At 41.1% G+C, this 27966-nt stretch overlaps 1 long non-coding RNA gene across 4 annotated transcripts; it reads left to right on the top strand.

Annotated features, from left to right (window-relative positions):
* Nucleotides 1–27961, top strand: LOC133792271 (uncharacterized). Of its 4 annotated transcripts, none has more exons than XR_009874237.1 (4): nt 1–354; nt 1412–1451; nt 3325–3408; nt 27558–27961. It is a non-coding gene; the product is annotated as an uncharacterized LOC133792271 (long non-coding RNA). The 4 variants fall into 4 exon arrangements; XR_009874235.1 differs by lacking the exon at nt 27558–27961 and adding an exon at nt 4227–4453 and having other exon boundaries at nt 3321–3408; XR_009874233.1 differs by lacking the exon at nt 27558–27961 and adding an exon at nt 4227–4453 and having other exon boundaries at nt 2–354.
* The last annotated feature ends 5 nt before the right edge of the window (nt 27962–27966 follow it).

Below are 27966 nucleotides of genomic sequence, written 5' to 3'. Positions count from 1 at the left end.
TTTCCCTCTTCTATTTTGCGCTAAAGGTAATAAAAAAAGTCCCAATTTTTTTCCCAATTCTATTTCTCAGCTCTCTCGCACCTCAGTCTCTCTCTCCCTTCTGAAACCGCAAATGTCGAAACCCCTAAATCCCACAAGGTCTTCTCCATTTTCCCTCCCTCAGCTCACTGTTGGTTAATTTTTTTTCATTTTTTTGTTAGATACCTCTTCTTCTTTAATTTTTTCCCACTATTTTTTTTCCTTTTTCTTCTTCCTGATCTCCGACTCCTAGATGGCCCTCCGACTGCCTGTCTCTTCGCCACCCTCCCTTCTACTCCGGCTCATCTACAGGTGCAGCTCCCTCATTATTTTCAGGTATATATATACATATATTTAGTTTCATTTATTTTTAATATTATTAAATTAATAAAGGCTCTCTCTCACTTTTCTCTTAGATCGAAGGCTTTCTCACTCAGAGGATAATCACTATTTTTTTATTATTTTACTATTCCGGGTTTTTTCTGTTCTGAATTTTTTTAATATTTGGCCTTTGATTTGATTACGAATTACAATTTGAGCTCAAACCAGATAATATTTGAAGCCTAATTTGGGAGAATTTAAGAACTGATGCCCTTGTATGTCATATTTGCTTTCAATCTTTGTGGTTTTGCTATACGTTAAATTTTTGGTCGAATGCACTCTTAGAGGTTTATATTGTGTTTAGCTCATATATTTAGTGTGACAAAATGCCAAAAATTTGTTATTAGAAACAAATATTGAATTGATTGGTCATGTGTCCTATCTGGATGAGCCTTTATAATTTTTGGTTTTATTTATGTTAGTGTGGTATTAACCATTGTTATTACTTGCACATGTTATGAGTGGATATTGAGATGTTTATGGAAACTTTTTAATCAGTTAACACTTCTGCATACTAGAAAATAGAACCAAAGTTTAGTGCCCAATTTTCATGATCATTAATAAGCATTATTTTGTGTTATTTTTTTTTTCTATGTGTTTGCTTGTCCAGAAAGTAGAAACAACATCAATGAATGAGATGGACTTTTGTGTTTTGTATATTTCACTTTTGGATATAAATATTTTTACTTTATGTTTGTGAATCTTTGAGATAAACATTCTCTAATGGGTTGGGTTTAAGTTGTCATCTTTAGATTTTTTTTTCTCTGTATATATCCAAACATAAATGTGGGCAGATTTTGTTAAATATGTTTGTATTATATATATTATGTATACCAAGGACCCTATTTATATAAATATATATATATATATATTCGAAGTGCATAGAGTCATAGTTCTTTATGATGCAGGGCTATTTGCTTCTTGTACAATTTATTTTATAGTGATTTTCAAATTTATCTTTTTTTTTTAGGTTTGACAATTGCTAATGTGTGCACATATATCATTAATGCAGGAAACTCAGTTTCCAAGTTCAAATTCAAAAAAAAGCTTGAGTGAGTTTGATTTTACTGATATTTTTTCTTGTTCAATTTCTATATGTATTTCTCTTATTTGAATTTTGAACTTTTCTGATTATGTTTTCTCCTATCATTTTTTTTCTACATATTCTTTTTCCTCATATTTATAGTTCTTTTACACATAGTGTTTCTTTGAATTTTATTTTAAATCCTGATTTGCTTGTCTTAGTGTGGTATGTGGCATCTAACTTTTAACATGATATGGAACATACATCTAACTTTTTTATTTTTTATAATGTTAATAATAATGTTTAGGTTAATATTGTGATTGGTCTTAAAACATTGGATCGGTAGCTAATTGCAAGAAGTATGTTGTATTTGATTTTTTTTTTTTAAATTTTCAATATTTTACAATTTTGAATGATAATTGTATTACTTTAGTGGAGTTTGAATATCTTAGATATTCATCCGTAGTGAGGTAGGTTCTGAGAATTCTGTGTGCTGCGGTAATAACGGAAGATTGAGAACTTGCATGTCTTAGTGAAGTAGGTTTTGAGAATTTTGTGTGCTGCGGTGATATATGCATGAAAACCTGTGTGCTGTTTGATTTGTTTGACATGTTGGTGTTGAATGTGACAGATGGCTAGGCTAGTAAATTAGGAGATATGCTGTCCGATTTTCTATAGATGGCGACATGTTGGCACTTTTTCTTCTATTTTCAATGCAAGATGTGTATTTTACTATGTTTTAATTTTCATGTAATATGTTTTTTTCGGTAACCTATTTTTTTGTTAAATTTTTATGTAGTATATTTCTGTTAATTGATGTCGTGCTTTGCTCAGTTAGAATATGTTGTGTGATTATATCATTATAGCAATTTATGCATGTTCTATAATTTTCTTGCATAGCACATGTTTGATGAAAGTCCCAACTTTTATCCTATAATCTTAATATTAGGCTCCAAAATCTAAAGGTTTGAGACACCATTAAGCATGTTTTATATAGTCAATCGAAATGTTATATATTACATATAATTAAGGCCACCTCTCTACTTGGCAGACATTTATATAAACATTACTTAAATATAAAATAGACTATGTAACCACCATCATTTGTGCGGGGTCCAATGTTGTAGAAATTGATATTCTAACACGTTTGCCCATCTTTTTCTTCCTCGTGTTTAAGATGTTTCGTCCAAATTACTTAAAAGTTATTTTTGCATCATGCAATTTACAAGCAACAGTTATAACAACTACTAGCTTTGTATTTAATTAAGAACCATGCACATTTCCTTTAGTCTTTACTGCATGCTTTTTGAAAGATATATCGATTGCTTGTTGGATCTATAATGGAGGCAACAGGAAAGTGTTTGCAGGGTTTTCTTTTATCATATATGTTTTGTTGTTAGATATTTATTTTATTCTTTTGAATGTAATATAATATATAGTAGTGTCTTTATGTAACACTGAGAACAAGTTTAAGATATATAATTTATATTTATTATGACTATAAAACTTCTTACTTCTCAGTTTGGTTGCTCTAATGTTTTTGTTGTCTATTATAATTCAATTTCTGAAGAACAAAAGCATGGGAGAGCATTATATTGAGTTTTATAATTCTTTTCGTTTTCCATGTATAAGTTTGGTCTTTATTTTGTGAGATATTTTATTTTTTGGGAGTACATCGAATAAGTGTAGTAACTTAATATAATAAAAGTATGTGTGGACTTCTCTTGTTTTTTTATTTCTAGTGGTCAACATTTTAAGAACTTTTTATTTCCAATGGAGAATTTTTTTTATTAATATTTTAGTTTTTTGTTCTCTTTTGCTTTGGTGATCATTATTCTTTAAGTTCTTACCAATGTTCTCTGATTAATTCTTTGATGACAATTATTTCTTTATGAAGCTAGGTAGTTGACAGAATGGAACATTTGGTTTTGGAGCAAGAAAAGCAATATCCATTTGGAGTAAGAGGACAACTTTCAAATGCACATGTATGTTTGCTTTGCTATGTAGTTTGGTAAATGTGTGTGTTGCATTTCTATAGATTATCTCTTGTATAATAATATTTATTCTCTTATAAATGTTTAGTATAATCGTCTCCCCGCTTTTGTTTAGGATTCTTTCTTCGAAATCTGTCTTGTTTTGTCGCTTGATATAGAAAATAGCTTAGTGTGGCAAAAGCTAGAATTTGTCTTTGGTAAGGACTTTCAACACTAGTTTTTATGAAATTGCATTATTATTTTTTTCTAGAGATGTGATACTCAAAGTTCTTTGGGATTTAAATGTTGGTTTGAAATGATTTCTTCATAGCATGTGGACTGTCTATAGGTTAATTAGTATGTGTGAGTAACTAAATATCTCTCCAAAATCCAATACTAAATCTAGACATTATGCTGACTGGCATCTATTTTTAATGTTTTGCACTTAAATTTCTTTTATATTGGATATATGTAATTGATCTTTTGATTAGTACATTATATCTTAAGTTTAAAACAATCATTTTTCATTCTTAATTCAAATGAATTTGTATTTCTCTTAATAATTTATATCTAGTTGCATGAGGACTATTAATCATTAAAAAATGTTGAAATTTGTAAACAAATACAAGCGTGGCTAGCTCTCTTGAAACATATTTCTTGTCCCAAATTTCCTTGATCTATTGGACTTGCTTATTTTCTAAAGGTATATTTTTTTGTAAATACAATATTCTAATATTAATTATCAACTTGCAATGGATTGATTGTTTCTAAGCAAAATTTTGAAAAGTTTGATGAACCTAATAATTAAATAACTTTTTTATAATCTGCAGGTCTATATTGAGATGCATTTCTTTCGCGCAAAACTAGACATTGGTAGTTGAAGTTTTTAGAATCAAAAATATATTTCACTAACTTTGTATACATTTCTTGTTTAATATTTGGTGATGATAGAATTTGACTGTAGTATAAACTTTCATGTAATATGATTTTGTAAGCTGAGTAGACTAAATATTGAAATTATATTTTTTAGTAATTAATAAAAAATTATTTTGTTGTATTTTCTTTTGAAAATTTTAGAAATGTAACATATATAATACATTTTGGACTCTCAAAGGGATATATTTTTTTAAAATCAAAATGAAAATTGTAGCTGTATTTTTTTAAAAAAAATTACTTTTAAGGGCATGCAAAGCGAGTCCTAAAATCTTAATTTAAAGACACTCAACGGGATCTTTTAGGACTTGCAACGTGAGTCTTTATAAATTAATTAAGGGCACTCAACCCGATTTTTTAGGACTCGCAATGCTAGTCCTTAAAAGTCTTTTTTGTAGTAGTGATTGTTTAGTGATAATAATTCTTAAATATTCAATGAAATATGTCTCAATGAGGAGATATTAAAAAATTAGAGAAGCAATTTTCAATCTTAAAACCAAAGTGGTGAATAAATTGGTGAGAGTTTTGTTTACTTTGGTTCAAAATAAATAAAAGGAAATGTGTTAAATTAGTTTTGATAAGGAAATAATTTTAAATCATAAGAAATCAAAGTGTTTAAATAAATCAAGGAGGGTTTCTTTTTCTTTGACTTATAGTGGTGTTTTCAAAAGAATCTCAAAGAGACCCTTAGAAAATGCACAAAAGTTGTTTAAGTGATTTTGAGATTATTTGAACAACTAAAGTGAAAATTAGTGATTATTTACTTGGGAAATTTTCACATGGTATTTGTCTTCACACATTTCATTTTGTGAAATATAAAAAGAAAGCAAACTAAGTGAATGTTACTTTCAAAGGGGCGTGTCTTACTTTTGCGAGGAAAATGAGTCAAAATAAACTAACATTGATGTTTTGTTTATCTTGACCTACCTTGGTGAAAATCTGAAGTGTAATGAGGCTTTAAATGTTGGGAATTGTGCCCTGAAAGCATATGTAATAGATATTGTTTTAAGAAATAAATAAATAAATTGAATTTGTTATGCATATATTTTATGGACTATATTATTCTGTGATAATATTAAGTAAATATCAGAAAAATTCATAAGTTCATATATGTGATCTCAACCACGTATTGGTACGGTAGGATTGTGTTTGAGATAAATAAACTTGAATAGTTCGCAGTAAAATAAAGTTATGGAGTCTTTAGATTAATTACTGCAAGTACGGTCCACTAGTATTATGAATACATGTGATCTAGATCCGGATTACTAGTGTAGTAGAACACTTTAGTGGATGTACTTTATATATTAGAGAATATAGAGAACTGGACCAAATATGTTTATTAATATTTAGTTAAATACCGTTTCGAAGTATTAATTAAATATATCAACTGATGATCATATACAAATATACCTTAATCCTGAAGTTACTATGAACTCCTGTTTATGTTATATGAGTTCTTTGATTCACTAGTTAGGGTTTGTCAGAATGATCAGGCTAGAAACTTTTGTTTTAGGAACTCATTAATGTAAATGGTTGGGAACATAGTATACATATATGGAATCTATACCTTCTCGTAAGAGATTGAATAATGGTTCTCTTAAGGGTTGACTTTTAGGACTAAAGGTTATTGAGCTCAAATACATAATTTAGTTATGAATTAACATTCACTAGTAAAGTCAATGGTACTTAAGGAAACAAGATATAATTAAAAGGGTAAAACGGTAATTTTATTCCTGGTTAATTATGAACCATTATTACAGGGTTAATTTGTATGTAATGATTATATCAATGGACACTTTATTGTTATTGTTATCCTCGTTTCTTTCCGGGTGTTCGGATCCACACTCTAAGCCCGTGGGCCGCCCGATTTGGAGTTAAGGCCCAGATCGGGCCCATTTGACGAGAGGAAAACGAATGTTGGTAGCCCAAGTCTGGGCAAGGCCCAAAGGGCGTCCGGGAGTGCAGACTGGGACCTCTGTCAGGGCAGGTGGTATGAACCCGAAACCGCTCCCCCCAACATCCCGAGGCACGGCAGAGAAGGTCGTGGCTTGCAAAACCAAGATGGGAACCGGGATCGCTGTGGATAGACCCCGGTCCTGGTAAATGGTCCGGGACCTGGGTGAACGGAGGGGGACATTGGTAAACTAACCCGGGTCGGCTGTCCGAGTTTGGCGGGATAAAGTGTCCAAGGTACTGACATCGTCCCATGAAGCGTGGGGGTTGTCCCCACGCTCAACCTGCAGAAGAGGCTACCTTGGGATTGTACGCCATTGGTTCAGACCTGCGTCGCCACTACTCTGATCGATCTTGTCCCCCAAATCTTCCTCGTAGCCCAGAGAACCCAGACTGAAACTCCAGTTTGTCTCATGTCTTAGAATAAGATATTATTTGGTTTGACCCAATGGGTTTTGATTATTGTACGTTTCATATTTTGATCCTTTGTATTGGGCTCCCATCAGAGAAGATAATGGTATTTACGCCCTTATTGGGCCCGGGTCAGCCTGGCCCAAGCCTAGTGCACTCCGGCCCAAACCCAGTGCACTCCTGTGCCTATAAATACGATTAGTGGTGCACTGAGGAGGGGATCCGAGATTTTTATTGTAAGCAGTTACTCTGCTCAAACTTGTAGAAAAACTCCATTGTCAAAGGTTCTCTAAGCTTTAATACAACTGTCTCATGGACTAAGGCTCATTAACGCCCCAACCACATAAAAACCTTGTCTTTACTCCTCAAACCCTTTCTTCTAAGCTCTCTAATCTTCTATTATTAAAGTTTTTTTAAAAACTCGGTAAACATTTTGGTGCTTTCATTGAGAGCCTGAGAAAGCTAGAGTTGATCTTGAACATCTGCAACAATGGTGAACACAAGACACACCACTTTCGACCCTACTAATCAAGAACAAGGCTGTAACAACCCAAATTTACTAATAAGGCTTAAGGGCCTTGATTAGTGTGTCGGGAGGGCATAACTCGATTATATGTGATTTAATGATTTAAAAACATGTTATATGATTATTTGAATATCTGTGATGCATGACTATGTGTATTAGTATGCATGTAGGCCCTGATTAGGTTAGAAGGGCATAATTGTAATTTTGGCCCGTTGAGGGCATAACTGTATATATATGTGATAAATTATCGAGACCACATTATTATGTGGATATATTTGTAATTTGTGACTCTAGACGATCCTAGTGAGCGGTTTAGCGAAAAGTCGCAGCGGGGATTTATACCCGGCTCGGGGCGAGCCTGGGGGTATTTCTGGGAATTTAGAGAATATATTGGAGTCTATTTTGATGTTGGGTAATATAATTGGTGATTATTTTGGTGATGGGAAGTAAGCGGTAAATATTAGAAACACTTGAGGAATTAGCAGGAATTGAGTGTAATGACCAAAATGCCCCTAGGTGGATTTAAAAGCTTGGGAATTAAGGGAGGGAAAATTGGTTATTTGGCTTATAAAGGATAAGTGTTATTAGGCTTTATGCCTTAGTGGAAAGTCTAGAGTCTGAAGGAAGTTAAAAGAAGAGAAGAAGAAAAAGAAAGAAGAGAAGGAAAAGGGAAAGGGAAAGAAAAACAGGGTAATTTTCAAGAACGGTTTGGGACTTCTTCATCATTTTATTCTGGAAATTTGGGGCTAAAATCCAAAGGAGCTTTAGGTTGAGATTGTGTACTTGGGGTCTTAATCAAGTTGGGGAAACTAGCTGAGGTTGCTCATCATTTGAGGTAAGATTTTGAGGTTAATATTCAGTTCCTGGTATTGGTGTTGAGTTGATTTTTCTAAGCAAAGTTCTATGGGAATTCTAGGGAGCTGAGGCTGAATATTTGAGGAGGATAAGGATAAGCAAGAGTGGGAGACAACCTAGGCTAAGCTCATCCATTAAAGGTAAGAAGCTCTAGCTTTAAGCTTTGTGATTTCTGTGGTTTTGCTGAGATTTTGAGCTTTAGGTTCAGCTATGGTGAATTTTGTGATTTGGGGTGCATGTGATTGAGTTATGTGTGGTTGGGATGTTTGGGATGAGTGGAGGATGTTGATAGGATTGTTTTTATGTTTGGTTGAAGTTTGGAAGGGTTTTGGTAAGGTTTGGCTCGGGGAAAATCGAAGGAGAAAAATGCAGGGTTTGCTGTGCTGTGACTAGCGCTACAGCGCTAGTCACTGGGAGCTGTAGTGCTAGGCTATGTGGTCTGGGGCGCTTTAGGCTCTGTTTGTAGCGCTGTAGCACTCTCCTTAGGGTGCTGTAGCGCTACCCTGTTTCTAGAAAGGGGTTTTTGGGTTATTTTCAAGGGTTTTTGCCCGGGGGTTCGAGGTTGATTCCACCACCTCGTTTGGTGGAATTAGGGCTTCCTGAGGGCTCGAGATTGGTCCCGAGGCTAGGTTTTGGACTTGAGGTTTGGTGATGATTCTAATCTATGGCTGTGACTAGGTGAACGATAGGGCTCGGACAGGATCGTGCTTGAGGATCAAGTTGAACAAAGCTAGCAAATTTAAAGGTAAGAAAACTACACCCAGTGATGTGTTTGTGATGGGACTAAGAGCTCCCTATATCTGTATGATGTCATAGATGGTATTATGCCATGGGACATGTGATAAATGGCCTAAGGGTGCCGTAAATTATACTTGCGCACAGGGCGCGGCTCGGCCACTGGTAGCTGAGGACAGCTTAATATTCACTAAGCTCGATTTAAGCGCGCCGGAGTCAGTGGGATAAATAGAGGGTGCGACCTAAGGGCATCAACCCTAGTTATCATATGTGGATTGATTATTGATATGAAGTGATATACTTGGTATGCTGAATACTTGATTAACATGAATGCTTAAACTGTTGAATACATGCTTATGCGATATGGGTTATCTGATTGTCTGTTGAATGATTATGCTTTGTTATTATGTTTTCTTGCTGGGCCTTAGCTCACGGGTGCTACGTGGTGCAGGTAAAGGCAAAGGCAAGTTGGAACAATCCTGAGATGGAGAGTTGCAGGGCTGAATGTACATAGTCAGCTGATCGGCCGCCATGGCTGAGGAGTGGAACAGGACGAGAAGTGCTTAACTGTCTGTTTTGCCTTAGAGTGGCTAATCACTGTATTTAAATCTTGAATCTTTGCAAACAGTCTCAAACTTATTAATTTTGGGATCCCATGTAAAAAGAAAATGTTTATTTATAAGAAATGCAGATTTTGAAACCAAAATCTTTTAACCCTAGTACAACTATAGTTTCAGTAACACGTTTTGAGTTAAATGACTTGGTTAGCAAGTCTTGCACCTTTATAAACACACAGTGTAACGTTCTTGGCTATCCATGGCGTTACAACTTGGTATCAGAGCGTCCTAGGTTTAAGGGTTCCTGAAGACTAGCTGAACATGTACATTCGTCGCGAAAGACAAGCTCGACTCAAGGTTTGGTAAATTGTGTATACATGACTATGTGCTTAAATGATTTGAATGAGATACGACTGTTGATATCTGCTTGATTAATAGGGTGTTGACCCACGATTTGGCCAACTGACATGGAGTCAGAATATGCTTGATATTAATGAAAGTAATGAGAAGAACGTAATGACAAAAGTAAATAAGACACAATATTTTATAGTGGTTCGGCCCCAGGATCTGGTAATGACCTGCGTCTACTTAGGTTGATATTGATATAAAAATCAGATGAGTGATCAAAGAACTTGGGTTCAATGAGTTTCACTAATCTCTGAAGAACAATACAATCTTACTAGGAGAATTACTATAGTCTCGAATGATTCAAAAGAAAAAAGTCCCCTCCCTTGAGCTATCTCTTGCTATTTATAGGCTCAAGGGGGATTACAAAAGATTGTTACAGATATTCTCTCCTGAATAACCGGATACTCAGGAGATTGTGTAAGATAAATTCGGGATTCACAAAGATCTTCCCATTAATGTTGCCTTGTATGCGGAACCATCGACCAGGCTGGTCGCAGGTAAGGCAGGTTCGCACTGCTTCTAATGTGTCTTCTGGTCGATACTCTAGTAGAACGTTTCCAGGTGTCAGCCACGTGTCCAGGGATCACTTGCCATGTCACCAATGCTAATTTTTTGGATAACATAGGGAGCATGAGATACTGATAGGGCCCGACCCTTGACTATTGCATGATGATTTTGAGGCATGCTTATTAGCATTGCTATGCATGTGAATGAATATTTGGATAAATTGCTACATCTAGATTGCTTGTGAATGTTTGGGGTTCTAATGGTGGATCATGGAAGGATTATTACCCTGTCATCATAGTCTGACTGCCAAGTCATTGATTGCAGATTGACTTGGATAATTATGCGTCCAAGAAAATCTACGCGAATAGCCGTCAATAGGTCTGAGACTAGAGATGATGATCAGGACCAGACCCCTCCGCCAATCCCTGAGAACTGGAAGCAGCTTATGGCAGACATGCAAGCTCGGCTACAGAGCCAAGATGAACAGATCTAGATTCTGCGGCAGAAGGCTCCATCAGGGAGTGTTGCCCCCATTGTGCCACCTGCAGTAGTACATGTTGTACAACCAGTAGAGGTCGGGAATAGATGGGAGCCGTTGTATGAGCGGTTCAGAAAATAGCAGCCCCCAATCTTTGAGGGAGGACCTGATCCACTAAAGGCTGAACAGTGGATGACCATGATTACTACCATTCTGGACTTTATGAGGGTAGAGGGACATGACAGAGTGGCTTATGCCATATATATGCTGAGAGAGGATGCCCGAATCTGATGGGAGGTGGCATCATAGACCAGAGATGTTACTGCTTTGACTTGGGAAGGATTTAAGGTTCTATTCAATCAGAAGTATTATAATGTTTCCATCAGGGCAGCGAAGGTAAATGAGTTTGTGGGGCTGGTTCAGGGCAGCATGACAGTTATAGAATATGCCTTAAAGTTTGATAGACTTGTGAAGTTCGCACCCGATCTTGTGCCTACCGATGCAGCTAGGCAAGATAGATTTATTAGAGGGCTTAATGCTATGATAGCCTGAGATGTGAGGATTACAACAGTACCTGGAGGGACGACTTATGCCCAGGCTGTAGAGAAGGCTCTTACCGCTGAGGAAGCAAAAAATAAGATATGGAGAGTGAGTGCAGCGAGACAGAAGGGCCGCAGGGCGGTGCCTCCATATTCTGGTTCTAAAAGGGGCGGAGGCCCCAGTGATTTAAAGAGAAAGACCCCTGATGCTTCGATCGCTCCTAGTCCTGATAGGAGAGGTCGGGGTACTCAGGGTGGCCGTCAGGGAGGCGGTGATGCATGGAGAACTTACCCTGAGTGCACGAGGTGTAGGAGATGCCATCCGGGCAAAAGTCAGGCTAAGGCTTGTTACGTGTGCGGGGTGGTGGGACACCTCAAGAAAGACTGCCCGACAGTGAAGAAGGGAGATGCGAGGAAGGTGGACAGTTTGAATCCAGCTCGAGTGTTCACCCTGATGTAGGCAGAGGCCGAGGCTAGCCCCTCGGTAGTGACAGGTCAGCTTTCTAGCGCTAGCTCTTCTTTTACTGTATTGATTGACTCTGGCGCTACACATTCATTTGTTTCTAGTAAGGTGATTGATAGACTGTGTAGACCTAGTGAGTGTTGTACTTCAGGGTTTGGGACTATTTTGCCTACAGGGGAACTGGTAGTATCTAGGAGGTGGATTAGAGCACTGCCAGTGATAATTGATGGTAGAGAGTTTTCAGTAGACTTGATTGAGTTGAGTATGGAGGACTTTGATATGATTTTAGGTATGGATTGGTTGGTTAGATATGGAGCTACTATTGACTGCAGGGAAAAGATGGTGACCTTTGAGCCAGAGGGTGAGGATCCCTATGTTTTTGTGGGAGCGATGCATGGACCCCGCGTACCCAGGATATCGGCGCTGAGAGCCAGAGATTTGTTACAAGGAGGGTGTATAGGTTTTCTGGCTAGTGTGGTGGATACCACTAGGGTTTTGCCAGCAGGACCGGAAGAGACTAGATTGGTTTGCAAGTTCTTGGATGTGTTTCCTGAGGACTTGCTTGGGTTACCGCCACGTAGAGAGATTCAGTTTGTCATTGAGTTGGCGCCAGGGACAGAGCCAGTGTCAAGGGCAACATATAGGACAGCACCGGAAAAACTGAAAGAATTGAAGATACAGTTGCAGGAGCTTCTAGATTTGGGGTTCATCAGACCTAGTTACTCGCCATGGGGTGCTCCAGTTTTGTTTGTGAAGAAGAAGGACAGGACCTTGAGAATGTGCATAGACTACAAGGAATTGAACAAGTTGACTATCAAGAATAAGTACCCCTTACCAATGATTGATGACTTGTTCGATCAGCTGCAAGGTAAGACGGTGTTCTCAAAGATTGATCTTCGATCTGGTTATCACCAGCTGAGGATCAAGGATGAGGACATACCGAAGATGGCCTTCCGAACGAGGTACGGGCACTATGAGTTTCTGGTCATGTCGTTTAGTTTGACCAATGCCCCAGCAGCCTCTATGGACCTAATGAACAGGGTGTTCAAGGACTTTCTGGATCAGTTCGTTATTGTCTTCATCGATGACATTTTAGTGTACTCCAGTTCAGAGGTAGAGCACGAGCTTCATCTTCGATAGGTTCTTCAGAGGTTGAGGGAGCATCAGTTGTACGCCAAGTTTAAGAAATGTGAATTTTGGTTACCAGAAGTGACATTCCTTGGACATATTGTGGGCGCATATGGGATTAAGGTGGATCCATCTAAGGTAAAGGCAGTTAGGGGTTGGCCGAGGCCAAGGAACTCCTCGGAGGTGCGGAGTTTTCTTGGTCTAGCGGGTTACTACAAACGGTTTGTGGAAGGCTTCTCACAGATAGCGGTACCGATGAAAGAATTGACACGAAAGAATTTGAAATTTATCTGGTCAGACAAGTGTGAGGACAGTTTTCAAAAGCTGAAGCGATGACTTATTACTGCGCCTGTGTTAAGTCTCCCCTCGGGGGAAGGGAAGTTTGTTGTTTACTGCGATGCATCGAGGTTGGGTCTAGGCTGTGTGTTGATGCAGAATGAGAAGGTCATAGCTTATGCATCACGACAGCTGAAGGAGTATGAGCAGCGGTATCCTACCCATGATTTGGAGTTAGCAGCGGTGGTATTCGCACTAAAGATTTGGCGACATTATCTGTATGGGGAGAAGTGCGAGGTATACACTGACCATAAGAGTTTGAAGTATTTCTTTACACAGAAAGACCTAAACATGAGACAGAGGCATTGGCTAGAGTTGGTGAAAGATTATGATTGTGATATTCTTTACCATCCGGGGAAAGCCAATGTAGGGGTAGATGCATTGAGCCGGAGAGGCCCAGGTCAGTTATACAACTCCACCTAGATCTTGAGAGAATTAGCTGATGAGATGGTCAGAGCGGGGATATAATTGGTGGTAGGCCGGTTGGCCAATATTACTCTGCAGTCGACCCTGCTAGAGCGAGAATGTCTTAGCGAGAGTAGCTAAGGACTATTCTATTTTTGAGATATACTGTGGATCAGTAGCTAATGTCTTGGCTATCCAGGGCGTTACAACTTGGTATCAGAGAGTCCTAGCACATCCTGACGAGGAAGAAAATGAGCCTTGCGCCAAGCACATCCTAGATGTGATGCTCCCCAAAGGATTCAAAATGCCGAGTCTGCCCGCCTACACTGGGAACACCGACCCCAGAGATCATCTGTCGTGCTAAAATCGGCTAATGACCGTGGCCCACGTCTGTGATAATGGCAAGTGCCTCTGTTTTTCGATTACTCTAGGTGGACCTGCGGAGGAATGGTGGAAGAGGCTCAAGTCAGGATCCATCCAATCATGGTCCGGACTGCAGTCGGCCTTCCGCAAATAATTTGTGGCAGCCATGAGGATGGACATGCATATCAGTGCCCTCGCCATCATCAAGCAGCTCCCCATGGAGACGTTGAGGGCCTACATCCAGCGTTTCATCGAGGAAGCCTCCAAGACCAAGGGGGACGATGGGCAGCGCTTGGTGGCCCTGCAATCCAGGATTCGGGCTGGATCTCCCCTCTGGGATGACATGCAGCGTAGCAAGGCGGCTACCCTCAAGGAATTCATAAGAAGGGCCAAAGGCTTTATTAATTGGGAGGAGGCCCAAATCCAAGCATTCGGATGGCAGCCGACACTTCAGCCAAGTGCCCAAACATTTCCAAGATACGGGGTGCAGTATCCAGCCCAGCAGTACGTCACTCCCCTAATTGCACTGAGATCAGCAGCCGCGCCAGGAATGACCTTTGCCACAATCGCGGTATACGACCCTACCCCTTCAGGGTACGCCCCGGCCCAGTCTACCCCTTTTTCCAGGTACAGAATCGCGCCAGTCGGGTACAGCGCTGCTCCCGTTGGAGCCTAGCCATCCCAGGTGGGGGGACCTAAAGCGAGTGTGAATCCCTCCCGGGAAAAGAGGTCCGGGAAGGGACAAAATTGGGCCGAGTCATCTAAGAAGGACAAGAAGGGCTACGAGCCCCAGTATTCGAAGTACACCAACCTGGCGGATACCAGGGAGAACATCTACTAGGCCACTGAAAGGGCGGTTCATTACCGGAAACCGGCCCCCATGTTCAAAGGAGGAAGGAACCCGAGGGACACTAGCAAGCAGTGTGCTTACCATAAGAAGGTGGGCTACACAATCGAAGAATGTCGACAGCTCAGGGACGAGATCGAAAATCTGATCAAATTGGGACACCTCCACCAATGGGTCAGGAACCCGTGGAGTTCTAGGACTATCAGCAGTCCATGATCCCGGGCGCGCCTGGAGTATACCTACCTCCCCAGGGAGGATACACAAAGGGTCCGGGACCACAGGCTCCTCAGGCAGCCCCCGCCGTGCAGGCGCCTGGGCCCAGAATGCCTTATCCGGCTGGGACCGCGCCCCTGCGAGTAGATGGTCACGTAGCCACCATCTCGGGCGGGCCCCATCTGGGAGGATCGTCCCGGAATGATCAGAAGCGTTAATTCAGCGAGCTTGACCACGACCAAGAGGTATGCGCCCTAGTCCAGGCACCAGCCTAACGCCCAAAGTTGATGAACCTCCCCATCACCTTCACGGAAGACGACGCCCGCAATGTCCATTTCCCGCATCATGACCCTCTGGTCATTAACGCCCAAATCTCCAACAAGATGGTGTCCAGGGTGCTAGTGGAAAACGGAAGCTCCGTCAACATTTTGTTCAAACCTGCATTCATTGTGATTGGCTTGACTGAGGTGAATCTAGCCTCGTGCCCAACCCAGATTTACAACTTCAATGGGGACTCGATACTCCCGATGGGAAAAATCCAGTTGCCCATAACTCTGGGGAACGAGATGCAAAGCTCATTCAAATTTTGTACGTTCATGGTGGTGGACTTCCCCACTGCTTACAACATCATTTTCGGTCGGCCCGCATTGGTCGAGTTCGAGGCAATCACCTTCATCCGCTCTCTATGCATGAAATTCCCTTGGGATAACGAAGGAGTGGGGACAGTCTGAGGAGATCAAAAGAGGGCACAGAAATGTTACCACGTATTCGCGTGACCCGTTTACATGGTCCGTGAAGAGCCTTTTGAGGAAATCGTCGATCCAGTCCCGCCCCCTCACCTTGGGGTGCGCCAGTTCTATTTGTAAAGAAGAAGGATGGTTCTCTGAGAATGTGTATTGATTACAGAGAACTGAATAAGCTGACAATTAAGAATAAGTATCCTTTGCCAAGGATAGATGATCTGTTTGATTAGTTGCAAGGTAAGAAGGTATTCTCAAAGATCGACCTTCGTTCTGGTTATCATCAGCTGAGGGTCAAGGAGGGAGATATACCGAAGACTGCTTTTCGTACCAGGTATGGGCAGTATGAGTTTTTAGTCATGTCATTTGGATTGACTAATGCCCCTGCTACTTTTATGGATCTGATGAATAGAGTATTCAAGGATTATCTAGACCAGTTTGTGATTGTCTTCATCGATGATATTCTGGTATATTCTCAGTCTGAGTCAGAGCATGAGCAGCATCTGAGGTTGGTTCTACAGAGACTGGGAGAACACAAATTGTTTGCCAAGTTTAAGAAATGTGAGTTCTAGTTATCTCAGGTATCCTTTCTTGGGCACATTGTCAGTAAAGAGGGGATTAAGGTAGATCCAACAAAGATTGAAGCGGTCAGAGATTGGCCAAGGACAAAGAATGCTTCTGAGGTTAGAAGTTTCCTTGGATTGGCAGGTTATTATAGGCGGTTCGTGGAAGGGTTCTCAAAGATTGCTACTGCATTGACTGAGCTGACACGCAAGAGCCAGAAATTTGTGTGGTCAGATAAGTGTGAGAACAGCTTCCAAGAACTGAAGCAGAGATTGATTACAGCTCCGATTCTGAGTCTTCCGACAGATCAAGAAAAGTTTGTGATTAATTGCGATGCTTCTCATCAGGGTTTGGGCTGTGTTTTGATGCAATCAAAGAAGGTAATTGCTTATGCTTCTCGTCAGTTGAAGGAGTATGAAAGGAGATATCCCACTCATGATTTAGAGTTGGCGGTTGTGGTTTTTGCTTTAAAGATATGGAGGCATTATCTCTATGGGGAGAAGTGTGAGATCTATACAGACCACAAGAGCCTGAAGTACTTCTTCACCCAGAAAGACCTGAATATGAGGTAAAGGCGTTGGCTGGAGTTAGTAAAAGATTATGACTGTGAGATTCTGTATCATCCAAGAAAAGCCAACATGGTAGCTGATGCTTTAAGCCGGAAGGGTCCGAGACAGATTCATGGTATGAGACTGATATCCAGAGAGTTAGCAGATGATATGACCAGAGCTGGTATAGAGTTGCTGGTGGGCCAGTTGGCCAACATTACGCTACATTCTACGCTATTGGAGAGAATCATAGAGGGTCAGTTGAATGATCCACAACTGATTAAGATCAGAGAGGATGTTCTGGCTGGAGCATCCAGAGATTATACAGTGTCTGAGTTAAGCTTGTTGAGATACAAGGGGAGGATATGTGTTCCGCTAGACACTGCTTTGAGGCAAGAGATTCTGGATGAATCTCATACTACACCTTACTCTTTGCATCCTGGCACCACAAAAATGTATCAGGATGTGAGATCGTTGTATTGGTGGCCGGGGATGAAGAGGGATGTAGTGGAGTATGTGGCTAAGTGCTTGACATGTCAACAGGTCAAGGCTGTAATGCCCCGAATTCTCCGATGAGTTTAGCGGCATGAATAGTAGGCCGGGAGGGCCATACTTGCTTAATTATGTTATTAATTGATAAATGCATGTATATGTTGATTATATTATGATATGATGTGAGATGCATGCATGTGAGTCCATATTTCTCATTACAGGGGTATGATGGTAATTTGGCCCGTTGAGGGTAATTTGTGTATTTGGGTGCATAACTTGATTTGTGAATGAGATTCCATTATTATGGAGATATATTCGAGCCATTTGACATGAGACGGTTATTTTTAGTGGATTAGCGGTTTTACCATAATGGGGTCAATTTTGGGGTAATAGAAATGTTCATTTGATGATAAATTGGGAATATTTGAGATCAGGGTGAAATTTTGGAGGTTTTGACTATAATGTCCCCGGGGGTGTTTTCGGGACCCCTAGAATTAGGTTTTATTTGAGGTTACTTAAGGTTGAAGTAGCTTATCAAATAGAACATACGATAGAAAACCTTCCGTTCTTCCTTTTCAAAGTTCGTTTTACCGTTTGAGCCTTTCTGACGAAATCTTGAGTTCTAGGAGTCGGAATCGAGTGAGGATCGAGGCATAGCGATCCTAGGGAAGATTAGAAGCTTCTTAACCGAAGGATTCGATGAAAAACAACCCAATTGAAGGTAATCGAAGTTTAAGTTTTGAGTTTTTCCGAGGCTTTGAATTTATTTTGTGAATTGTTGAGTTTTCGATCCGTTTGAACCTTGGGTTTTGAGGGTTTTGATGCATGGGGGAGCTTGGGAACTTTGTTTTGATGATTGGGGAATGTTTAGGGATGATTTTGGAGGTTTTGGAGTGTTAGAAACGCGGTTGGGAATGGCCCAGGGTGGAGCGCCGCGGCCCTGTTCTTGAGGCGCCGCGGCCCTTCATTGAAGAAGCAGGTGGAGCCTTTACCCTTGCTGGGCGCCGCGGCCCTTGCCTCTGGGAACCCTGGGGGCCGCGGCCCAAGGTGCTAGGCCGCAGCCCTTGCCCTGTTTTCGCCCCGTTTGCTCGTTTTGACCCCGAAAACCTAGTTTTAGGCCTCGGGAGTGTCCTTGCTACTTGGATTAGCTTGGATTGATCTCTTGGAGGTTAGATATTGGTTTGAGAACCCTTGATTATCTTGATTATTAATGGTATCCCATATGTGTTGTGATTAGGTAACCGCTAAAGGACTAAAAGCTAAACCGTTCTCAAGGGTCGTTCTTTTGTTCATTCTAGCTCGAATCAAAGGTAAGAAAACTGCACCCCAAATGTAACATGCGTGGATATTCATGAGGCATGTGATTGTGAGAATATGGACATGGATTGAATATAGAATGCTTAGCGTATGTTGCTCATTTGTGCATGGCACTGACTTGTTAGTCAGGTTTGGCAAGAGTGCTAGTATCAACTGTGAAGCTGTGACTTATTAGTCAGGTTCAGGGGTGGTACTGGGCACTGATCATTTTGAGCTGGCTTATTAGTCAGGACGGCCTTAGCGTGTGTTACGCAAGCCAACAAGTTTTGATCTGATAGATCACCAGCATTGAATGGCTCAGAGAGCATTAATGCCAGACCGACCCCGAGGGTCGATGAATGAAATAAGCACTTGGAGGCTAGTGGCTTACTCAGCAGCCACTCTCCCATCTGAATTAGTGACTTGCATGGCAGTCACTCAGTGTGGTTACCAGAACCTGTTGAAGGCTAGTGGCTTACCCATCAGCCACTCTTCCATCTGAATTAGTGACTTGCGTGGCAGTCACTCAGTGTGGTTTATCAGAACCTCATGTGGTGTTTACTCATTTGTCTGAAAGCTTTATGCTCAGTGTGATTATAATGATAATCATTTGATAATGTTTATATAAAGTGTTATGTTTTCTTGCTGGGCCTTGGCTCATGGGTGCTATGTGGTGCAGGTAAAGGGAAATAGAAGCTCACCTAGCCTTGAGTGGAGAGCTGATGTGGTGGTGTGTACATATGCAGCCGCTTGACCACCACGGTCAAGGTGTTCTCAGAGGAACTAGGGGGTTTACCCTATTTTTGCCGCTTAGGTCGGCGGGACTGTAACTTTACAACAGTAGTGACCATTTTGTACTGAGAAAAACTTGTAAATGTTTTGTTTAGCTCTGTAGAGCAGTTTGTAATGAAAATCTCCATTTCATTTTTATTGGTTTTATGCCTTAACCTGTTAATTACGCTTAGAGCACGTTTTTGACCGAAGGACTCGGGTAGCGAGTCAAATTTCCGGTCCACCGTTCACCGTAACTGTTCTGGGGTAGCCAGGGCATTACAAAGGCTGAGCATCAGAGGCCGGCAGGGTTATTGCTGCCTCTGGATATCCCGAGTGGAAGTGGGAAGACATCACCATGGATTTTGTGGTGGGCTTACCCAGGACTGTTGGTCAGCATGATTCTATTTGGGTGATATTAGATCGCTACACCAAGTCAGCTCACTTTCTGCCAGTGAGGACTACATATACAGTTGACCAGTATGCAGATCTCTATGTGAGAGAGATCGTGCGCCTCCATGGAGCGCCTAGGTCGATCGTGTCAGATCGAGACCCTACTTTTACTTCCAAGTTTTGGGGGAGTTTGCAGAAGGCCATGGGGACACAGTTGAAGTTCAGTACAACTTATCATCCTCAGACAGATGGGCAATCTGAAAGGACGATCCAGATATTAGAAGACATGCTGAGAGCATGTGTACTGGACTTTGGTGGATCTTGGAGTAAGTATCTACCTTTGATAGAATTCTCCTACAACAATAGTTATCAGCCTACCTTTGGAGTTGCACCTTATGAGATGTTGTATGGTAGGAAGTGCAGATCACCCATTCATTGGGATGAGACAGGTGAAAGGAGATACTTAGGTCCTGAGGCATTTCAGAGGACCAGTGAGGCAATTGAGAAGATTAGAGCTAGAATACTTACTTCTCAGAGTAGACAGAAGAGCTATGCAGATCCCAAGCGCAGGAACATGGAGTTCCAAGTGGGAGACTATGTTTTCCTTAGAGTCTCGCCATGGAAAGGGGTGAGAAGGTTTGGGAAGAAGGGCAAGCTGAGTCCTAGATTTGTAGGTTCATTTGAGATCCTAGAGAGGATTGGTCAGGTGGCTTACAGATTGGCCTTGCCTCCGGCGTTGTCGGCCGTGCATAATGTATTTCATGTTTCAGCTCTTCGAATGTATGTATCTGATGCGAATCATATTTTGAGTTATGAAGATCTAGAGCTTGAGCCAGATCTCTCCTTTGAGGAGCAGCCAGTTCAGATTCTTGACAGAAAGGATAAGGTCCTCAGAAATAAGACGATACCTTTAGTTAAGGTATTGTGGAGGAACAACAAGGTCGAGGAAGCGACCTGGGAGCTGGAGTCAGATATGCAGGACCAGTATCCCGAGCTGTTCAGGTAAATTTTGAGGACGAAATTTCAGTAAGGAGGGGATAGTTGTAATGCCCCGAATTCTCCGTTGTGGTTTAGTGGCTGGATTAGTTGGCCGGGAGGGCCATAACTGTTTAATTATGCCATTAAATGATTATGTGCATGTTTATGTGAATTATATTATTATATGATGTTATATGCATGCATGTGGGTCCACATTTGAATATTATGATGTTTTGATAATTTGGCCCATTGAGGGCAAATTTGTGTATTTGGGTGCATAATGTGATTTGTGAATGAGATTCCATTATTATGGAGATATATTCAAGCTATTCGGCATGAGACGGTCCTATATAATGGATTAGCGGTTTTGTCATAATGGGGTCAATTATTGGGTAGTAAGAATGTTTATTTGATGATAAATTGGGAGTTATTGAGATCATGATGAAATTTTGGAAGTTTTAACTATAATGCCCCTGGGGGTGTTTCTGGGACCCCGAGCACTAGGTTTTATTTGAGGTTACTTAAGCTTGAAGTAGCTTGTCAGATAGAACGTACGTTAGAAAACCTCTCGTTCTTCCCCGTTAGCTCATTTTCACCGTTCGAAGTGTTTTCGAAGATATCTTGAGTTCTAGGAGTCGGAATCAAGCGAGGATCGAGGCATAGCGATCCTAGGAAAGATTAGAAGCTTCTTGACTGAAGGATTTGACGAGAAACAACCCAATCGAATGTAATCTAAGTTTAAAGTTTTGAGTTTTTAGAGTTTCTAAGCTTAGAATTGGCTTTTGTGAATCGTTGAGTTTTTGGCTCGATTGAGCCTTGGGTCTTGATGGTTTTGGAGCATTGGGAAGCTTGGGAACTTTGATTTGATGATTTGGTAATGTTTAGGCATGATTTTGGAGGCTTTGGGATGTTGGAGAACGAGTTTGGGCATGTTCTGGGTTGGGCGTCGTGACCCTGTTCTTGGAGAGCCGTGACCCTAGCTCGAAGAAGCAGGTGGGGGAATTTGTGCTTGCTGTGCGCCGCGGCCCTTGCTTCAGTGGTGGCTGGGGGTCGCGGCCCTTGAGCAGGGTTGAGCCCGTTTGAGTGTTTTGGTCCCGGGAACATGGTTTTAGGCCTCGGGATCACTCCTACTACCCGGATTAGTGGGGATTGATGTCTCAGAGGCTAGATCTTAGCTTGGGAACCCTTGATTATCATTTTATTGATGGTATCCTATAATGTGTTATGATTAGGTGACCGCTAAAGGACTAAAGCTAGACCGTTCTCAAGGGTTGTTCTTTTATTCATTCTAGCTCGAATCAGAGGTAAGAAAACTGCACCCCATATGTGACATGCATGATTATTCTTGAGGCATGTGATTGTGTAAATGTGGACATGGATTGATTATTGAATTCTTAGCAATTCTTTCTCACTTGTGCATGGTACTGACTCATTAGTCAGATTTGGCAAAGGTGTCAGTATCAACTGTGAAGCTGTGACTCATTAGTCAGGTTCGGCAATGGTACTGGGCACTGGTCAGACGGTGCTGACTCATAAGTCAGGACGGCCTTAGCGTGTTCAATGCAAGCCAATAAAGATTAGATCTAATCGATATCTGCATTGGATGACTCAAAGAGCATTAATGCCGGACCGACCTCAAGTTCAATGAATATTATAAGCGCTTGTGTGACTTACCTATCAGTCACTCATCTGTTAAGTTAGAGACTTACCTATCAGTCTCTCATTTGTTTAAGGCTAGTGGCTTATCTAGCAGCCACTCTTCTGCTTAAATTAGTGACTTGCTTGTCAGTCACTGAGTATGGTTTTCTAGAACCTCAAGTGATATTCACTCATTTGCTTAAGAGCTATAAGCTCTGTGTGATTATAATGATAATCATTTGATAACGTTTATATTCAATACTGTGTTCTCTTGCTGGGCTTTGGCTCATGGGTGCTATGTGGTGCAGGTAAAGGGAAAGAAAAGCTCACCCAGCCTTGAGTGGAGAGCTTAGGTGGTGATGTGTACATATGTGGCCGCTTGACCACCACGGCCACGGAGTTCTCAGAGGAACTAGGGGGTTTACCCTATTTTTGCCGATTAGGTTGGCGGGTTTGTAATTTTAAAACAGTAATGACCTTTTTGAGTTGTAAATAACTTGTAAATGTTCTTGTGGGCCCATGAAATGTTTTATGTATTAAATAAAACATATCCTTTCCTTTTTGTTGTTTTTCACCTTAGCCTGTTAATAACACTTAGAGCATGTTTTTAACCAAAGGACTCGGGTAGAGGGTCAAATTTCCGGTTCACCATAACAGTTCTGGGGTAACGGGGTAAAGGAACCAAACCCCGAGCCCCTAAAGTCATCCCGAGCCCTAAAAATAGGACTTGTTGAAGTTGACCTAGCGCTGAGGCGCTGTCCCAAGTCAGAGAGACCCATCTCTCTACCCTGCCTAGCACTGGGGTGCCAAGAATGGCGCTGGGGCGCCATTTGCAAACCATAAATTTTTTCTGGTTTCCTTCCTTGCGACTTCCCTTGAAAACTAAGCTTCCAAACCAATCCCAAACATCACCCAAACATCAAATTCAACCCCTAAACTTCATTCATATCACAACCTCATCAAAACCCAAGCAAACTTACTCACAAACTTCCATTGATTCCTAACTAACCACTTCAAATATTCTTGACTGAAAACCAATAGAAAAACAGGGTATAGTGAAAGTTTCATAGATGAATTCTTACCTCAAGCTGGATTTGAGTCTTCTTCAATGGATGAACCAAGTTTCTAAGCTTCAACCTTTGATTTCCTAGCTTGTTTCTTCAAATTAAGGTACAAAATTGAAAGAAAGAAGGAGGAGAAATGGTGTTGGGAGAGGTATTTTGATACTCTGTTTCTTGCAAGTTCTACAGCCTTCAATGGCTTATACCAATCCTAGGGGTGAAAAGACTAAAATGCCCCTAGGTCAAATAAAGGTTTCTAAAGGCTCCCAAGGGTAAAACCTTCCTTTCCCACCTATTTCGTTAATCATAATTAACACCCTCCAATTCCCGCTATTCTCGATATTCTCAAATACCAATAATTCATATCCTGTTACCCTATAATTCCTGGCAACACTCTAATCACCAAAATATCCCGTGACTCACCCCGAGCCTCGAACTTAATCCCGTTATGACTAATCCGCTAATTTATACTCAAAGATTGTCTCATGCCGAATAGCTCGAACAAATCCACATTATAATGTGGCGTCAACAATAGATCACCAACATGCATACAAATATACAATTATGCCCTCAACAGGTCAAATTACCAAAATACCCTGTGATGAAATGTTGACCCACATGCATGCATTTAACATCATATTATAATATAATTCACATAAACGTGCATATAATAGTTTAATAGCCTAATAAATCAATTATGGCCCTCCCGGCCTACTAATCCAACCATTAAACCACATTAGGGATTTTGGGGCATTACAATCATACAACATTGTATTCAAATATAAGGAACCCTAGTCCCAACATAGCCACACAAAAGGGTGTAGTTTTCTTACCTTGAATTCCGAGCAGAGGTGATAGAGCGCTCCCGAGCACGATCCTCAGTCCTGAGCCTTGGTGATAAATCTAGTCACAAAGGCCAATGGGTATTCATCAATTTCCAATTCAAAATAAAATACCTAGGAAACGAAAACTAGCCTCCGGGACCTCCATTTCTATTAAACTGGGTAGTAGAAATTGTCCCAGGCACCTAGGTTCGAATCCCCGAGCCTTACCAATTTTAGAAATAATTCTAAGGCAAAAATCCCCAGGCGGGTCGCGACTTGGCTTAGTGAGTCGCAACTTTCCCCCAAGTCAGAGAGCAACCCAGGCCAAACTGGCCACACGCGCCACGACGCCCCCAGGCCAGGTCGCGGCGCGCCCCCTTCAAACCTAGAAAAATTGGGTTTTCCTCCTCCTTCTCCCAGCTAAGAACACCAAAGATGTAACACCCTAAGTTGCTAATAAGGTTTAGGACCTTGATTAGCGTGCTTGGAGGGCAATAAGTGAATTAATATGATAATATATGAATTTAAATGAATATGTGATTAGAGTGCATGTTTAGGTGGTATAAATATGCATGTGGGCCCCATTTGCATGATAGGGGTAAAATGGTAATTTTAGCCCGTTGAGGGCATAAATGTGATAATTATATTATGTGGTTTGCACCACGTGGGTGTGGTGATATTAATGTGATGCACGTGCCGAAACGGTCCTAGAGAGCTAGGTAACTCAAAGGTCACAACGGGATTTTATACCCGGCTTGGGAGGAGCCTAGGGGTATTTTGGGGATTTTGTAAATTTAGTTCTTGTGAGATAGTGGTAACTGGTAATCTGGTAACTTGTGTAACCGTTAGTAACTGCTGAGGGTAACAAATTCAGATGGAGAAATGGTAGAATTGTAATATAGGTGAAAGGACAAGAGTGCCCTTGAGGTTTAGCTAGGAAGGGATTTTTATGGAGGGATAAGATGGTCTTTTGGCAGAGGTTTAGATAGCTTTGGCTGAGGGAATTGGATATACACGATACTTTATGCTAAGTATGACTGAAATCAAGTTTGGAGGGCTAGAGAAATCAAGAAGGAAAAAGGAAACTAAGAACCTAGAAGGCAAAGTGGAAGGGGGAAGTGAGCTGAGTTCTTTGAGGCTAGTGAAGAGCTTAAGAGTGTGGAACCAAACTCAGGTCAAGGATTACTCAAAGGTAAGCATTTATCCCCTGTTTTGTTGAGTTTTGAGCTAGATTTTAGAAGATAAGAATGGAAATTGAAAGATAATCATGGCTGGTTTTGCATGAGGATTCAGCTGGTTTATCAAGAGGAATTTGGTTTAAAGTTGGGATTGGAGGGAGTTCAAGCTGAATTATTGATTGAGGTAAGAGTTTTAAACATTTTTGAATTTTCGTATCTGATATGGTTTAAGAATTTGGAAGCATGGTTTAAGTTTTTCAAGCTTTGGTTTAAGTTTCTGGTCTATAGGTTTAAGTGTTTGAAATCTGAAACTCAAGTGTGAATGTTGAGTGTGATTGTGTGTTTGAGTTTGTTGGTGGTGTTTATAGGTTGATAGATGGTTTGTTTGGGGTTTTGAATTGGTCTTGGGGCTTAGGTACTTGTTTGGGATGATTTGGAGTGGTTATAGCTCGGGAAAAACGCAAGGAAAAACCCAGAAATATGGGTTCGCGAAGGAGCGCCGCGGCCCTGTTCTTGGGCGCCGCGGCGCGAGGTTGCATCAGGATGAGGGAAAGCCGCTAGGCGCCGCGGCCCTTGAAGGGAGTGTTGTGGCCCTAGGCCATTTTTGACAGCCAAAAATTGTGTTTTTAGGGCTTTTGCCCGGGGACTCGGGGGATGGCTCCAATGCATTGTTTTAGGGAATTAGGGGTCCCGAGAGTACGGGATTGGTCCCGGGAAGTGGTTTTGGGATTGGTTAGTATTAAAAGTGTTTTATATGTGTTGTGACTAGGATTTAGAGAGGCTCGTGGTAGAGGACCGTGCTTGTGGCCTTGGTGCATCGGAAAGCTCGGGATACAGGTAAGAAAACTGTAGCACCTGTAGAGCAGGGCTTGGGCCCATAGCTTTGTTGCAGGGCGCGACCCTAGATCGTATTATTGCTAGGATGTAGCATTACATGAATGATTATATATTTGATTGTTATTTGAGAATGCTAAATGTGGAAATAGCAGAGTGAACGGCGAAGGGCCGAGAACGGCAGTGGGGCCGGGAATACCACTTAACACATGGAGTGCTCGTGTTTAGGGTGAGACCCCAATGGATACATGGGATATCCTTACGATGTAGACTGAGATCCCAGGCTTTGGTAACGCTTCTGGGACGGCATGGCCGTATATGTGTTAGATTTTATGGGCTGTCTGACTAGATATGAGATATTTGTTGTATTGACTGTATACTATGCATATGTTATGTACTGTTTGAGTTTTCTTGCTGGGCTTCGGCTCACGGGTGCTCTGTGTTGCAGGTAAGGGCAAAGAGAAAGTCAACCAGCCATGAGTACGGAGAGCGTGGGGGCGGCGCGTACATGTTTGGCCTGCCCGACTGCTTTGGTTGGGGGGTATTTTTGAGGAATGGTTGTATAAACCCTAGTTTTGATGGTTAATGATTTATAAACTTGTTTTGAGTTGTAAATATTTTATAAACTGAGTTATGGGATCCCGAATGTTAAACTCTTGAACTTTTAATGAAATGGAGTACCTTTTAAAAGATTACAGCCTAGACTTTTATTTAATCACACTTTTGTTCTAAAAACCTCGTTTAGCGAGTTGATTGCACATCTTAAACTCATTTAGTAACGGCTCTAAGGTAGTGACTCACTCATCAGTCACTCATATGATTAGGGCTATACGCCCCAGCATGGTTATCAGAACCTCAAAGTGTTAAATCACTCATCTGATTAGGGCTACACGCCCCAGCATGATTATCAGAACCTCAAGTGTTAAATCACTCATCATATTAGGGCTACATGCCCCAACATGGTTATCAGAACCTCAAGTGTTAATCACTCATCTGATTAGGATTGACTTGATAGTCATCCATGCAGGAGGGCAGGATCCCCCATCATTATTTGAATTTTTTTGCATGCATGAATAGGGCTATTATTGCTAGGCATGCACATTATGATTTAGTAACATGTTATTACTGTTCATGAGCATATTGAGTTTTCTCGCTGAGATTCGACTCACGGGTGCTATGTGGTGCAGGTAAAGGAAAAAGAAAGTTGGACCATCCTTGAGTTGGAGAGCTTAGGTGACGATGTGTACATATGCAATTGCTCGACCGCCATGGCCAAAGGTTGAAAGAGGAACTAGGGTTAAACCCTACTTTGCCGCTTAGGTTGACTGGTTGTAAATATTTTGTTGTAATTAACCTTTAAATTATATTTTTGGGATCCCAATGTATACAGTAAACGTTTTAGTGAAACGTTGTATCTTAACAAAAAAATTTAATCCTAAACTGCTAATCATACTTAGTTACATGATTATGGCCAAATGACTTGATTAGTGACTTTAGCACTGTTTAAAATGCACACTGTAATGGTCCCTGGGTAGTAGGGTGTTACAACTTGGTATCAGAGCGAGCCAAGGTTAAGGGTTCATGAAGACAAGCTGA

This window comes from Humulus lupulus, chromosome 1 (assembly GCF_963169125.1).
Source record: "Humulus lupulus chromosome 1, drHumLupu1.1, whole genome shotgun sequence".
Lineage (NCBI taxonomy): Eukaryota > Viridiplantae > Streptophyta > Magnoliopsida > Rosales > Cannabaceae > Humulus > Humulus lupulus.
Note: the sequence above shows the minus strand (reverse complement) of the source record. Positions and strands in the feature narration are given on the sequence as shown.